This window comes from Trichosurus vulpecula, chromosome 8, assembly GCF_011100635.1.
Source record: "Trichosurus vulpecula isolate mTriVul1 chromosome 8, mTriVul1.pri, whole genome shotgun sequence".
Lineage (NCBI taxonomy): Eukaryota > Metazoa > Chordata > Mammalia > Diprotodontia > Phalangeridae > Trichosurus > Trichosurus vulpecula.
In genome coordinates, this window is record NC_050580.1 from 235,048,619 (window position 1) to 235,061,465 (window position 12,847).

Here is a 12,847-nt window from a genome sequence, read left to right on the forward strand (position 1 = left end):
ACATTGTCACTGGGTATTAGTAGTGAGTGTTCTGCCATTAGGGGTCCTGACACAACCTATGTGGATGTTTGTGGTGTCAGGGTGGAGAATGTACCATTGGACCTTAGGAACAAACCGTGGGAATCTAGTTTAGAAGTTTTAGTTCAATTTCTCCAACATCCAAATTCATCATTTCAATTTTTTTTGGAAGTAGAAGAAATCATGCAAACCTTATGCCTACTTGGAAATTACCTGCTTCCTTGACTAGACCTGAGATGACCCATCAAGGGAACTTGGAGTTCCAAGAGGGTGAGGTGAGGAGGGAGAACACTCCAGGTACGAGAGACGGTCTATTAGAGGTAGGAGGGTGTATACAAGGACTGTTGTATACAAGGAATTGGCTAGTGTGTAAAGTGTGCGAGGGGGAGTAATGTCAAAGCATTCTGGAAAGATAAACTAATGCAAAGAGCTTTAAATGCAGGAGAAATTCGTATTTTGTCTTAGAGGCAACGTGAACCATTGAAACTTCCCGAACAGATCACTGTGAGCAGACCTAATGCTATAAGTATCTTAGTTTGGCTGCTCTGGGGAGGATAAACTAAAAAGCAGAGAATGGAAAAAGGTAGACCAATTAAGAGATTCTTGTACATATCTTCCATCTCTTAACAAACAACGAATTGATGGACTCAAGATGGAGAATGACACATATTTCTAGACATGGCAAAGGTAGGAATTTCTTTTACTTGACTATGAATATTTATTACAAGGGTTTTGTTTATCACTCTTTTTTCCACTGAAGTGGGTGGTAGGAGGGAGAAAAAATACATTTTTGTTAATTAAAAAAAAGTTTAAAATATTTTTTCAAATCACAGATGAACAGGACAGCTTTTAAAGTTACATATTGAATTTATTATAGGTTTAAAAAGAAAAGGAAGCCAAATACACTAATGTACTGTTGTTGGAACTGTCTAGCCATTCTGGAAAGTGATTTGAAGATGCCCAAAAAAGCTATTAAACCATACAAACTCTTTGATCCAGCGATGCCACTACTAGGTCTATAGTCCAAAGGGATAAAAGAAAGAGGAAAAAGGACCTGTATGTAAGAAAATATTTATAGCAGCTTTCTGTAGTGGCAAAGAACTGGAATTTGAGGGGATGCCCTTCAACTGGGGAATGGCTAAACAAGTTATGACATATGAATATGATGGAATATTATTGTGCTATAAGAAATAAAGAAGGGGATGATTTCAGAAAAACCTGGAAAAACCTGTATGAACTGATATAAAGTGAAATGAGCAGAACCAAGAGAACAATCTACAAAGTAACAGCAATATTGTAAATGTAATCTATTTTGAAAGATTTAGGAATTCTGATCAACACAACAACCCTCCGCAATTCCAAAGGATTCAAGATGAAACATGCTACCCACCTCCAGATAGAAAGCCACTTAGACTCAGAGTGCAAATTGAAGCATTTCTATCTTTCTTCTTTTTTTGAACATAGCTAATGTGGGAATTTGTTTTAAATGACTATACATATTTGTAATGAGTTTTATTTCTCCAGCCTTCCCAATGGGTGGGGAAAAGGGAGGGAGAGAATTTGGAACTGAAAAAAAAAGAATAAAAAGCTTTCTGTACTTAAAGAAAGAAATCAAATTCTACTACATAATAGAGATTCGCTATTTCATACATAATCTTCTCATTCCTTTCTACTATGTGCACAAAAAAATGTTCATTTTATTTGATATTTGAGGGTTTTTTGGCAAAGATGCTGGAGCAGTTTGCCATTTCCTTCTCCAGCTCATTTTTTACAGATGAGGAAACTGAGGCAAATAAGGTTAATTGACTTGCCCAGGATCACACACTATTTGAACTCATGAAGATGAGTCCTCCTGACTACAGACCTGGCACTCTATCCACTGTGTCACTCTTATAGACAGGCAAGAGAAGAACCAGGAGAAATCTAAAATATGAAAGCCAAAGGGGAAGAAAGACTTTAGAAGGAGAGAATGGTCAAAGGTACTGAAAGCTACAGAAAAGTCAAGGGAAGGAATGAGGACAAAAGAAGCCATTAGATTTATTATTATTATTATTTTTTTTTTTTTTTAGTTTTTAGATACTTCAAAACTGTACTTTAGAGACCAAGGAGTAATTCAGTTCCATTAGTCAGCTTTCTGATAGCTACTTTCCAAAATAATGAAAGATATCCTAGAAAGGAAAGTGGAAAAGGTAGTTTTATCAGACTGATTGGTCACTTCTCGGTGCTGCATTATGGCTGGACAGCAAACATAGAAAGAAGGATGAAGGCTCAGGCACTCAGAGACCGCTCAACATTGGGTTACATGGTGGCAAAGAAACATTTGGAGGTAAAGTCATTGGACTTAGTAGATTATAGTACAGTAGTGAAGACAAAAGCAAAGGCAGTGGATAAAGCTCTGGGCCTGGAATAAGGAAGACCTGAGTTCAAATCCAGCCTACTCACTGTGTGACTTCTGGGCAAGTCACTTAATCTCTGTTTGCTTCAGTTTCCTCAAACATAAAATGGAGACCACCATAGTACTTACCTCACGGGGCTGTTGTGAGGATTGAATGGGATGATATTTGTACAGTGCCTAGCATAGTGTCTGGCTTTTAGTAGTCACTATATAGTTCCTTTCCAGTCAGATGGCAAGGGGTTAATGATAAGTAGTGAAAAAGCGGTTAATACATTGTTGTGACTCTTGAATTCCACACACACATTTGCTCTTGCTGACACTCGGTTTCTAATCTTATGTAATACACTCCCAGAACATACTCCTGAATTGATTTTCCTTCTGTCTAACTGCTCTCACAACTCTCAGGGGGATCTCCCAAACTACAAAAGGACTCCATCTCTCAGGCTACCCCAGAAATAATGAGAGATGGGGAGAAAACCTCCTGCCTCAGTCTTTCCTCTTCTCAAACCAACAAAGGCCCCCCAAAATAGAATCATTTAAGTTAGTTGAGAGAGTAAACCTTAGCATATTAAATGCTATATCGCCGGGATATACCCAGTCTAGGACTCCATCCAGCTGGAAAGAGCACTGGATCTGATGTCATAGGTTGTTTCTAATGGAGCAGTTTGCCCTTTCTTTCTCCAGCTCATTTTACAGATGAGGAAACTGAGGTAAACAGTGTTTAGTGACTTGTCAAGGGTCACACAGCTAGCAAGTGTGCCTAAGGCTGGAATTAAACTCAGGAAGACTGTTTAAAAACCTGTTCATAATTATGTGGAACTCAGGAAGATATTTACTAGTTACAAGTGACTTGCTCAAGGTCATACAGGGAGTAGGTTGCAGAGACTAGATTTGAACTCAAGTCCTCTTAGCTCTAAGTATAGTAAGCTGCCTTCCTTGCACATTCTCCACCACACAACTCTTCTTAATTATAACCTATAACCTAATTATAACCTAAATAGAACTCTTATAAAGGAGGCAAAACTCCCTTCTAGGATGTGCTTAACAAATGTCCCAGCCCAGTCACTGAATGAGACTGGGTGTAATCAGGGCCAGACTCTCTCCTCCACTTCCTGAATAGGACCTGCCCAATTGTCCACCCACTCAGGTAGGCAATCAATCAATCATCATTTATTAGGTATGTGGGATATGCCAGGTATCATATTAGGCACTGGTGACACAAAAGAAAAAAATGAAAAAGTCTTTGTCCTCAAGGAACTTGGGCAGGGAGAGGCATGCCGTGGGCAAAAACATATAATGGTAGGTAAAAAATTAATATAAGGTAATTTTGGTGGTGCAGGATGGGGCGGGGGGAAGTCCCCTGCACTGGCAGCTGGGGGCTTTAATAAAAGGCCTCAGTAAAGGGTAGGACCTAAGCTGAGATTTGAAGGAAGCTAAAGATTCCAAGAGAGAAATTAGTTAGTACTAGATGTCACCAGGAATCAAAAGGAATGCCTTCCTAGAGCTAACCTGCCCTTGTTCAGGGTAACAAGGTCTCTATCTAGATCCATTTACTTCATAATGGGATAGCTAGGTGGTTCAGTGGATAGAGTCCCAAGCCTGGAGTCAGGAAGATAGTATTTTCCTGAGTTCAAATCTGACCTCAGACACTTACTAGCTGCATGACCCTGAACAAGTCACTTAACCCTCTTTGCCTCAGTTACTTAACTGGAGAAGGAAAAGGCAAACTACTCTAATATCTTTGTCAAGAAAACCCCAAATGGGGTCACGAAAAGTCTGACACAACTGAAAATGAATCAACAAAGACCATAATAGTTAGAATTGTCCTAGGCTTCTAGCCAGGAGGTGGCAACCTTACTCTCTTCCATTGACAACAGAAGGGCTTTAATGTGGGGGAGGGAAAAAGATGAGCTTCCTGTGGCTTGACTCCCATTTTAGAGATGCAAGGAGATAGTTCCACCCCTGCATCCTTCCCTACAAATTTGTGATTCTTCTTGCTAATTCCTGTCTTTCCAAAGCCTGGCTCCTCCAAAAAGACTGAATATCCTTACCTGGGGAGCAAGAGCTCTCAGAGCCACAGAGGTTATAACAATTAGAAAAGCTGGCACTCATGTTGTAATGGTTTGCAAAGCACTTTACATATATGTAGAAACACACAGGCTATCCGTGGGAGTGTATATTAGTGTATTGGAAGCACATGTAAAGAAGGACCTGGGGGGCCGCTAGGCAGAGGTGTATAGACTACCGGCCCTGCAGTCAGGAGGACCTACCTGAGTTCAAAGCTGACCTCAGACACTTACTAGCTGTATGACCCTGGGCAAGGCACTGAAGCCAATTGTCTGAAACCCTCCCCACCCCCCCCAAAAAGTGCCCATGCCAGGAATACAGAGATAAGTAGTGTGTCTCCTGTATCTTCTATGCCCAGTTGACTAGTACAAGAGGATTTCCCTGTCCAAATTTTCATCCAGAGAACTGAACTGGGAAATGGGCTAGATGGCAATGACCCCAAGGCATGTAGATTATGACCTGAATGGCCTTCAGAACAGCTCCTTCTTGGCTTGGTTTTGAAGGCTATCTTCAGGCTGGCACCAGCATATTTTTGGACTTTACCTAATAATAGGTAAATGCTAATAATAGCTAAGGGTAGCTAAGTGGCACAGTAGTTAGGGCACCAGGCCTGGAGTCAAGAAGACCAGAGTTCAAATTTGGCCTCAGATACTTATCAGCTGTATGACCCTGGGCAAGTCACTTAACCCTGTTTGCCTTAATTTCCTCACCTGTAAAATGAGCTGGGGAAACAAATGGCAAACCACTCCAGTATCTTTGACAAGAAACCCTACTCCCACACAAAAAAGGGGTCGCAAAGAGCCAGACATTGCTGAAAAACAAACAACTAAACAACAAATAATAGCTAGCATTTATACCAAGCTTTAAGATTTGAAAAATGCTTTACATAAATTATCTCATTTGATATTCACGACAACCCTATGGGGTAGGAGTTATTATCATCCTCGTTTTACAGATAAGGAAACTGAGGCCAGCAGAGATTAAGTGACTTGGCTGGGGTTACATAGCTAGTGAGTGACTGAGCTCCTTCCTTACTCTGAGTCTAGAATTCTCTCTACTGAGCTGCCTAGATTCCTCTAATTTCCTACATGAGAGTTTACCACACCAGTCTAATTCGATATGCATTAGTACTTGAACATACCTCATGTTTTTCTGTTATTATTCAGTCATCTTAGTTGTATCTGACTCTTTGTGACCCCATTTGGGGTTTTCTTGGTAAAGATATTGGAGTGGTTTACCATTTCCTTCTCCAGCTCATTTTATAAATGAGGAAACTGAGACAAAGACGGTCAAGTGACTTACCCAGCTAGTAAGTGTCTGAAGTGGGATTTGAACTCAGGAAGTTGTCTTTCTGACTTCAAGCCTGGCCCTCTATCCATTGCACCATTAGCTGTCTCAGTTGTGTGTCCCATGATTGTGTGATATGGGAGACACTGGTATGGGACCACCCAGCATGGTGTGCCCTTATCAAAGAAGGTGCTGTGCTCTATAGCTCAAAAGAAATGTGAGGTGCATAAATTTAGAGAATCCACTCCAAATATTCACATGGACTATGTATGCCCGACCTGTAGTAGAGCATTGGGAGCTTGTCTTGGTTTGATTAACCACAGTCAGACACACTGTAATTTAACTCTAACATGTCATTTTGATCCTATTCGAGAATGAAGGACAACATACTTTTCTACCACCAGACTATTATCCTAACTCAGTGATTGGAATCAGATGGACTAGGTTCAGATTCTGGCTCTGTGACTTACTTGTTGTTTGACTATGGGCAGATAGCTTCTCTGAACCTCAGTTCTATCATCTACAAAATGAGAATGTGAATATTTGGACTACCAAGAGAGGAGTGCTTTGCAAATCATTCAGAGCATCACAGCATCTCAGAATTAAAAGGGATTTCAGAGCCTACCTAGCTCAGCTAAAAAAGATTTCCTTCTAGGATATACCAGACAAGAGATCATGGAGCCTTGTTTGATGATCTCCAGTGTAGAGAAAACCACTATTTCCCAAGGAATTCCGTTGCCCTTTTCAAACTGTTCCATTAGGAAATTTTTCCTTATGTCAAAATGACACTTCTATGAAGGCTCCCACTTCTACTTATTTGGGTAGGCATCTTAGAACAAACCTAATCCCTTCTCTCCATTAAGACCCTTCAAATACTCAATGATAGCTATTATGCCAACCCCCTGTTCTCTTAACCACCGTTGTTCTAGGGGATGTATGTTGTTCTTTTTTTTAGGTTTACTCTAACTTCTGATTGCTGTTTCACTATTAGAGAAAGTAAGAGGACCCAAGCTCATGGGGTCATAAATTTAGGACTAGAGGGGACTTTAGCAGCCTTACAATCCCTTCATTTTACAAATGAGGAAACTAAGGCACAGAGAAGTTAAGTGATTTACTTGTCCAGGATCACATAGCTAGTTAAGTGTCTGAAATGGGATGTCTTCAGCCTTACTCTCTCTTACAGAGTCATTGAAATCCAGTGGCAGGACAGAAGTCAAGAACACAGATGACCTTGGCATCTTTGATGTCTGATCAAGCTCTAAACTCTCCACAGTATCTGCTTTAGATGATTTCATGGCCTTTAGAGCAAATTGTTCTCATTCCACTGGAGAAGTCTTCACGTTCTTGGAGCAGGCAACCTTCTAATTCCCTGATGGGTTTCAAACCTGTCAGTCACCCTCAACCTGGTTTAGCCTGTCTGCCAAGAGTGTTTCCCAGGATGTGGTCACTGCACATGCTACAACTTCTTGGAGCCACAGGTGAGAGCTCTTTTACAAGTGGATACCAAAGGTGAACGAGCAGCCCTGAAAAGGGCTGGCAAGCCCTCCCACCAGAGGTGCTAGTCCTGCCTAAACACCCCACATTTCCCACACATCCGTATACACATGGTGTCCAAAGTTTTTAGGGTAGTTTTAAGCTTCTAATAACTTAAAGACTTTTGGGACCCCCCGATATATGCAAATATTGCAAATAAACAAGTTTTACCCTGAATAGAATAGAAGGAGAAGAATGAACCGGATTGACTTTGGGAAATTGCCAAGTTCTTTTAATGACTCTGAACTCCCTGAAATAAAGGACTATTTTTTTCAATACTCAACTTCTCTCGATGTTGTTGGATAACTGTGAGTCATGAAACACAACAGCCTCCAATGAATTGACAATGATTATCACCTAGAGGACAATGGAGAAGCACATGGTGGGTGTTAGTAGGCTGCAACACATGACAAACAAGGAATTACACAGTTGAAACAGGGTAAAGCATGTCACCAGAGAGGTGTATGAGTTAAAAAGGAGATGGGCTGGTTATGTGATGAGAATGATAACCCATGGACAACTCATGTGGCCAAATTTGTATCCTTGTGATGGTAAGAGAAATTGAAGAAGGCCCCTAGAACATTGAGTGGACCCTCTATGTGAAACATTTGGGGAGAATTGGGCAAGAATTACACAGAGTGGACAGACATGGATGGGTTATGATCTGCACTGTTGGAGGAAATACTTTTGGGGCACCCTATGTATATACTGATGCAAATCCCATTTCAGACACCTAGCTAGCATGTGATCCTGAGCAAGTAGGTCAATTGATTATAGTTATAATTGAATGTTTGGGTACAGACAAGAAATTGAGGCACACCGGTTCTTTAGTAGTGAGAAATGTCTGACATAATTAATGCTTCCTATGCCTTAGATACTTTGTGGTATTCCCCTTCCCCTGCTGCTTGGACTGGGGGCCTGACCAGGAAATGAGACCTTAGCACTGATTATAATTGTCAGGGTGGAACAAATTCCATGTATGTTCCCTTTTTGTTTTCATGGGAAATCTAAGCAAGTGACATTTTAGTACTGGGCCGACACTAAAACATTCAGCATTCTCATTATTTTGTTTCTCACTATTTCTCTTTCCAGACAAGAGAAAATTGGAGTTTACATGTGTCACAAAAGCTATCTCTCACATGTAGCATGGGAGTGCCATTGTGTGGCTCAAAGGAAAGCAGAAGAGACATCTCTAGCTTCTTTTCCTTGACCCTTTTCCAAGGGAGACTTAATTCTTACCAGGAGGGGAAGTAGGAAGTTGGAGCCAAAGGCTGCCACTCTGCTCTCCTCAGAGACAGGGTGAGGTGGGGTGGTGGTCCCAGGCTAGAATCATATCTATCTATTCTCTTAACTACTGTTATTCTAGGGGGTGTATGTTGTTCTTTTTTTAGGTTTACTCTAACTTCTGATTGCTCTTTTCCTATTAGAGAAAGTAGGAGGACCCAAGCTCTAAGGTTTGACCACTTTCCCACCAAATACCAGTTCTACAATGAACACGCATAGCTCTTAGCCAAGAAACCCGTTTATCCAAATCAATAGCAAAACAGAAGTCAGTGAAGGTATACATAAGGGAATACATGCTAGACAAGAGAGTGAAGGAGGTCTCCCATCGGGAGACAGGTAACTCAGATCAACCAGGAGAGTCCTAGATCCCACCCAAGGGGAAGCTCACTGAAGTCTCCAGTGGAGCAAGTTAGTGATAGCAAGGTGGTGCAGGCTTCTAGCTCCTCTCAAGTCAAATTCTTTCCAGAGTCCTTTCCTCGAGGAACTTGTAGTGAGACTGACATCTTCCATCTTCTCTCTTGAAGCTGGAAGCCAGAAGCACTTGAAATGCGAAGAAATTCAATGATCTTCCCCCTAAAATCTCTCTCCCACTCTCACAAACTTTATCCCACCCCTCACCAGAAGCAAGACATTGATCTTCACCAATGAGAAGAGACTCCCATACCAATGGACTTTGGAACTGGATTTACATCTGTTATATGTATGTATGCTTGCTTTTTTTTATTGGAGCATTTAGATAAATATGTGAACTAGGGGAAAACGATGAGATAGAAGTTAGAGGGTGCTCAGGAAAAGGCTGAGAGAGAAGAGAGGAACAAGAGGAAGAGAATACAGAGTCGAGAGCCCAGAGTGCATCCTACAGGAGTTCTCTGCATATAATCATTCAGTGTGCCATATAGAACAAGCTAAATACAGTCTCTTCTCCAGGCTAAATGTCTCCGGTTGCTTCAACTAATCCTCATGTGGTAAGAATTCCCAATCTTGCGTACAAGAGCATATAGGGGACTATCTGGTAAATAGTGACATTATGCAGTCTTATCCTAGTTCCTTTCCTGTATTTGCTTCTAATTCTCCAAGCTGCTGTGCCTCAGCTACCTTTTCGTCCTGGAACGTTCCTTAGTGTCTGTGGCCTTCTCATGCTGGGACATCTCTCTACTCCTCTGGCCGCCTTCTCCCAGGGATGAGTTCCCTTGGGAATGTCAATATTGAGGCAAGGCTAAAGTCAGCCATTCTTACTCTCTTGGCTCTGCTCCTGACTCTCTGGACTTCCTTCCTTCCTTCCTTCCTTCCTTCCTTCCTTCCTTCCTTCCTTCCTTCTCTCCTTCCTTCCTTCCTTCCTTTTTTCTTAGAGGCAATCAGGGTTAAGTGACTTGCCCAGGATCACACAGCTAGTAAGTGTTTGAGGTCAAATTTGAGCCCAGGTCATCCTGACTTCAGGGCCAGTGCTCCAACCACTATGCCACCTAGCTGCCCTGCTATCTTCCTTCTAATATTCCTTTTCAGTTCCCCTTTTATGTATTCTTTAATTAGAATGTAAGCTCCTTGAAAAAAAGGACTGTCTTCATTTTTCTTTTACATGTATCCCCAGTACTCAGTATAGTGCCTATAGTAAATGCTTAATAAAAGCTTGTTGACTATTCCAATATACCAAAAATAATAGTGAGAGTGAAAAAATATGCACATTTAACAACTTTATGATAGTAAAAATGCTGTTCTATACAGAAAATTTTGTGAAAAGTTAATTAAAATAATTAGTTAACATGTTTATTTTCTTTTTTATGTTCATGTGCATGGTAAATGCTAGAATTGATTTCCTTTTCATATTGAAGAGGGTGTACAGAAAAGTTTTACTAGATACATGGCTTGAAATCACTAAAACTGTGCATCTTTTTCAAATTTATTTCTAGCTACACATCTTCCATCTTGTGCTTGGATCAAAAAAACAAACCTTCAGTATCATACAACTCTACGTTTATCACTTTAAATTTTGTTTTATTAGATTCAGCTCAAATTTTTAGCCTATTGAGGCCTTTTTGGGCACTGACCCTTTCCTATAGGGTAAACTATTCCTCTCAGTTTTGTGTCATCTATGCATTTGAGAAGCATACCATCTATATGTTTATCTGAGTCATTGATAAAAATTAAATCAACATTTCCATTGTTACTGGAACTTGTTCTTTGACTCATGCTATATGTTGAGTACCTTTAAAATTTCCAATATGGGAGAAAAAAATTGGTACTATGTGTTTTTTTTCACATTTATTTTATAAGAAAACAAAAAGAAAACCCAAACAAAGTATTTTCTATTTAAGGAGGAATGCAAACATTTTCCAAATCACATGAACTTGACCCTTTTCAGTCATTGAATTGGCTTTCAAAATACATTTAAGAGTAGGAGGATCATTTTAGATAATTTGTAAATTAATGTTGTGGGTTTTTTTCCTTCTCCACTTTGAACCTATGCAACCCAGAGGTGACCTTAAAGAATTCATAAAGATTGCAATAGAATTACATACCAAGAATTTCACTTTTTATGTAAAGAGTAGTAGCAATAGGTATAGTAATGCTGCAGCAGGAATCTCATACTGTCATACCTCTGATAGGGCTCACAGGGTGTATCTGTATCTTCTCTTTCCCTAACACCTGTCTCTAATCAATCAGTGTAGACTGCTACAAAACAGTTCATATCACATGGCTTGTGAGGTCAATGTTATCAAACTCCTTCCTTAACAGAAGAGACATCGGAGAAGAAAGGCAAAAGGGATCACTTGAGTTTTGCTCTCAATAACTGAACAAGAGACAAGTAATCTTTTGGAGTCTTCATGTGACAGCTAGAGAAGAAGCTTGAGTCATAAGCAGTATTCAGTAAGAACACGTGGTAGGAACTTTAAACAAACAAACCTTGCAAACATTTAACTCATAGAACATTAGAGATAGAAGGGACCTCAGCAATCATCTAATCCAATCCCTTCATTTTACCGATGGGGAAACTGAGACCCAGACAGGTCATGGTCAAAGTCACAGTCACTTGGTCCCCCATGCCTGGAATTCTCTCCTTCCTGATCTCTGCCTCTCCCTATGATTATCTCCCATTACTCCTGTTATGTATCTTGTTCATAAATAGTTATTTCCCGGATGGCTTCTTCATTAGAGTGTGAGTTTCTTCAGATTTGGGACTGTTTTTCTATTTTTCTTTAAGGAGTTCATGACATTAAAAAATGCTTGTCGACTTGACTTGATTCATCTCAGACTTCATCTTCTGACTACCAATCCATTGCTCTTTCCTATTGGTTCACCATGATTATTTCTCCAATTTTTCTTGGTGTTGTCTTTTCTCTTTCCTTCCCAGTTTCTGATCTGTTGCAAATCACAAGTGACCTATTTGTTGTTGCTCAGTTATGTCTGATTCTTTGTGCCCCCATTTGGGGTTTTCTTGGCAAAGATACTGGAGTGGTTTGCCATTTCCTTCTCAAGGTCATTTTAGAGAAGGGGAAACTGAGGCAAACAGGGTCAGGTGACTTGCCCAGGGTCACACATCTAGTAAGTGTCTGAGGTGAGATTTGAATGTGGGATTTGAACTCAGAAAGATTAGTCTTCCTGACTGCAAGCCCAGCCTTCATCCAGCTGCCATAGGGTCATCTGTTACCACCGGATATTAGAATGTCCACTAAGAGACTTCTAGGCCTCCCTTTGAGCCCTGTGGCCTTGAAATTGAACTTGGAATTTTGATCTGTTCTATTAGTCATTTTCAGCTCTAGCTGCATGAGGTGGAATTCTCAGATCGATAACATAATCGTGATGACCTGGGAGAAAGAATTCCTGACTGGATATTGTAGTCAACCCTAGTAGCAAATCTCTAAGAAGCCAGGATCCCTGAGGATCAAGCCCATGGGGGCCTTTGATCTTGGAACTTGGTGGGACTGTGTTATATAGGAACTGAGATGATGTGTGTGGTGAAGATTATGCCCTTGTCCCAGGTACTGGGGGTGGGGGGATGTGTGTTTGTTATTGCTGCACCTTTGAAATGAATATTCCTTTGCATAAGCTAACTGACTGACTATTAAGTGGTTAAGTGAGGACTGCAATAATTGGGAGAACACTGAAGAACTCTGGAGGAAGGGTGAAATGTAACACCAGACCTGCCAGCAGTGGAGGCCAGGGTAATTATTATTACACTGGTCATTCTGAGGGTTGGAAATGATGAGGTAATGCATTCTAAGTACAGGCAAAAGCCAATGCAAAGACACAAAGATCAGGTAGAAA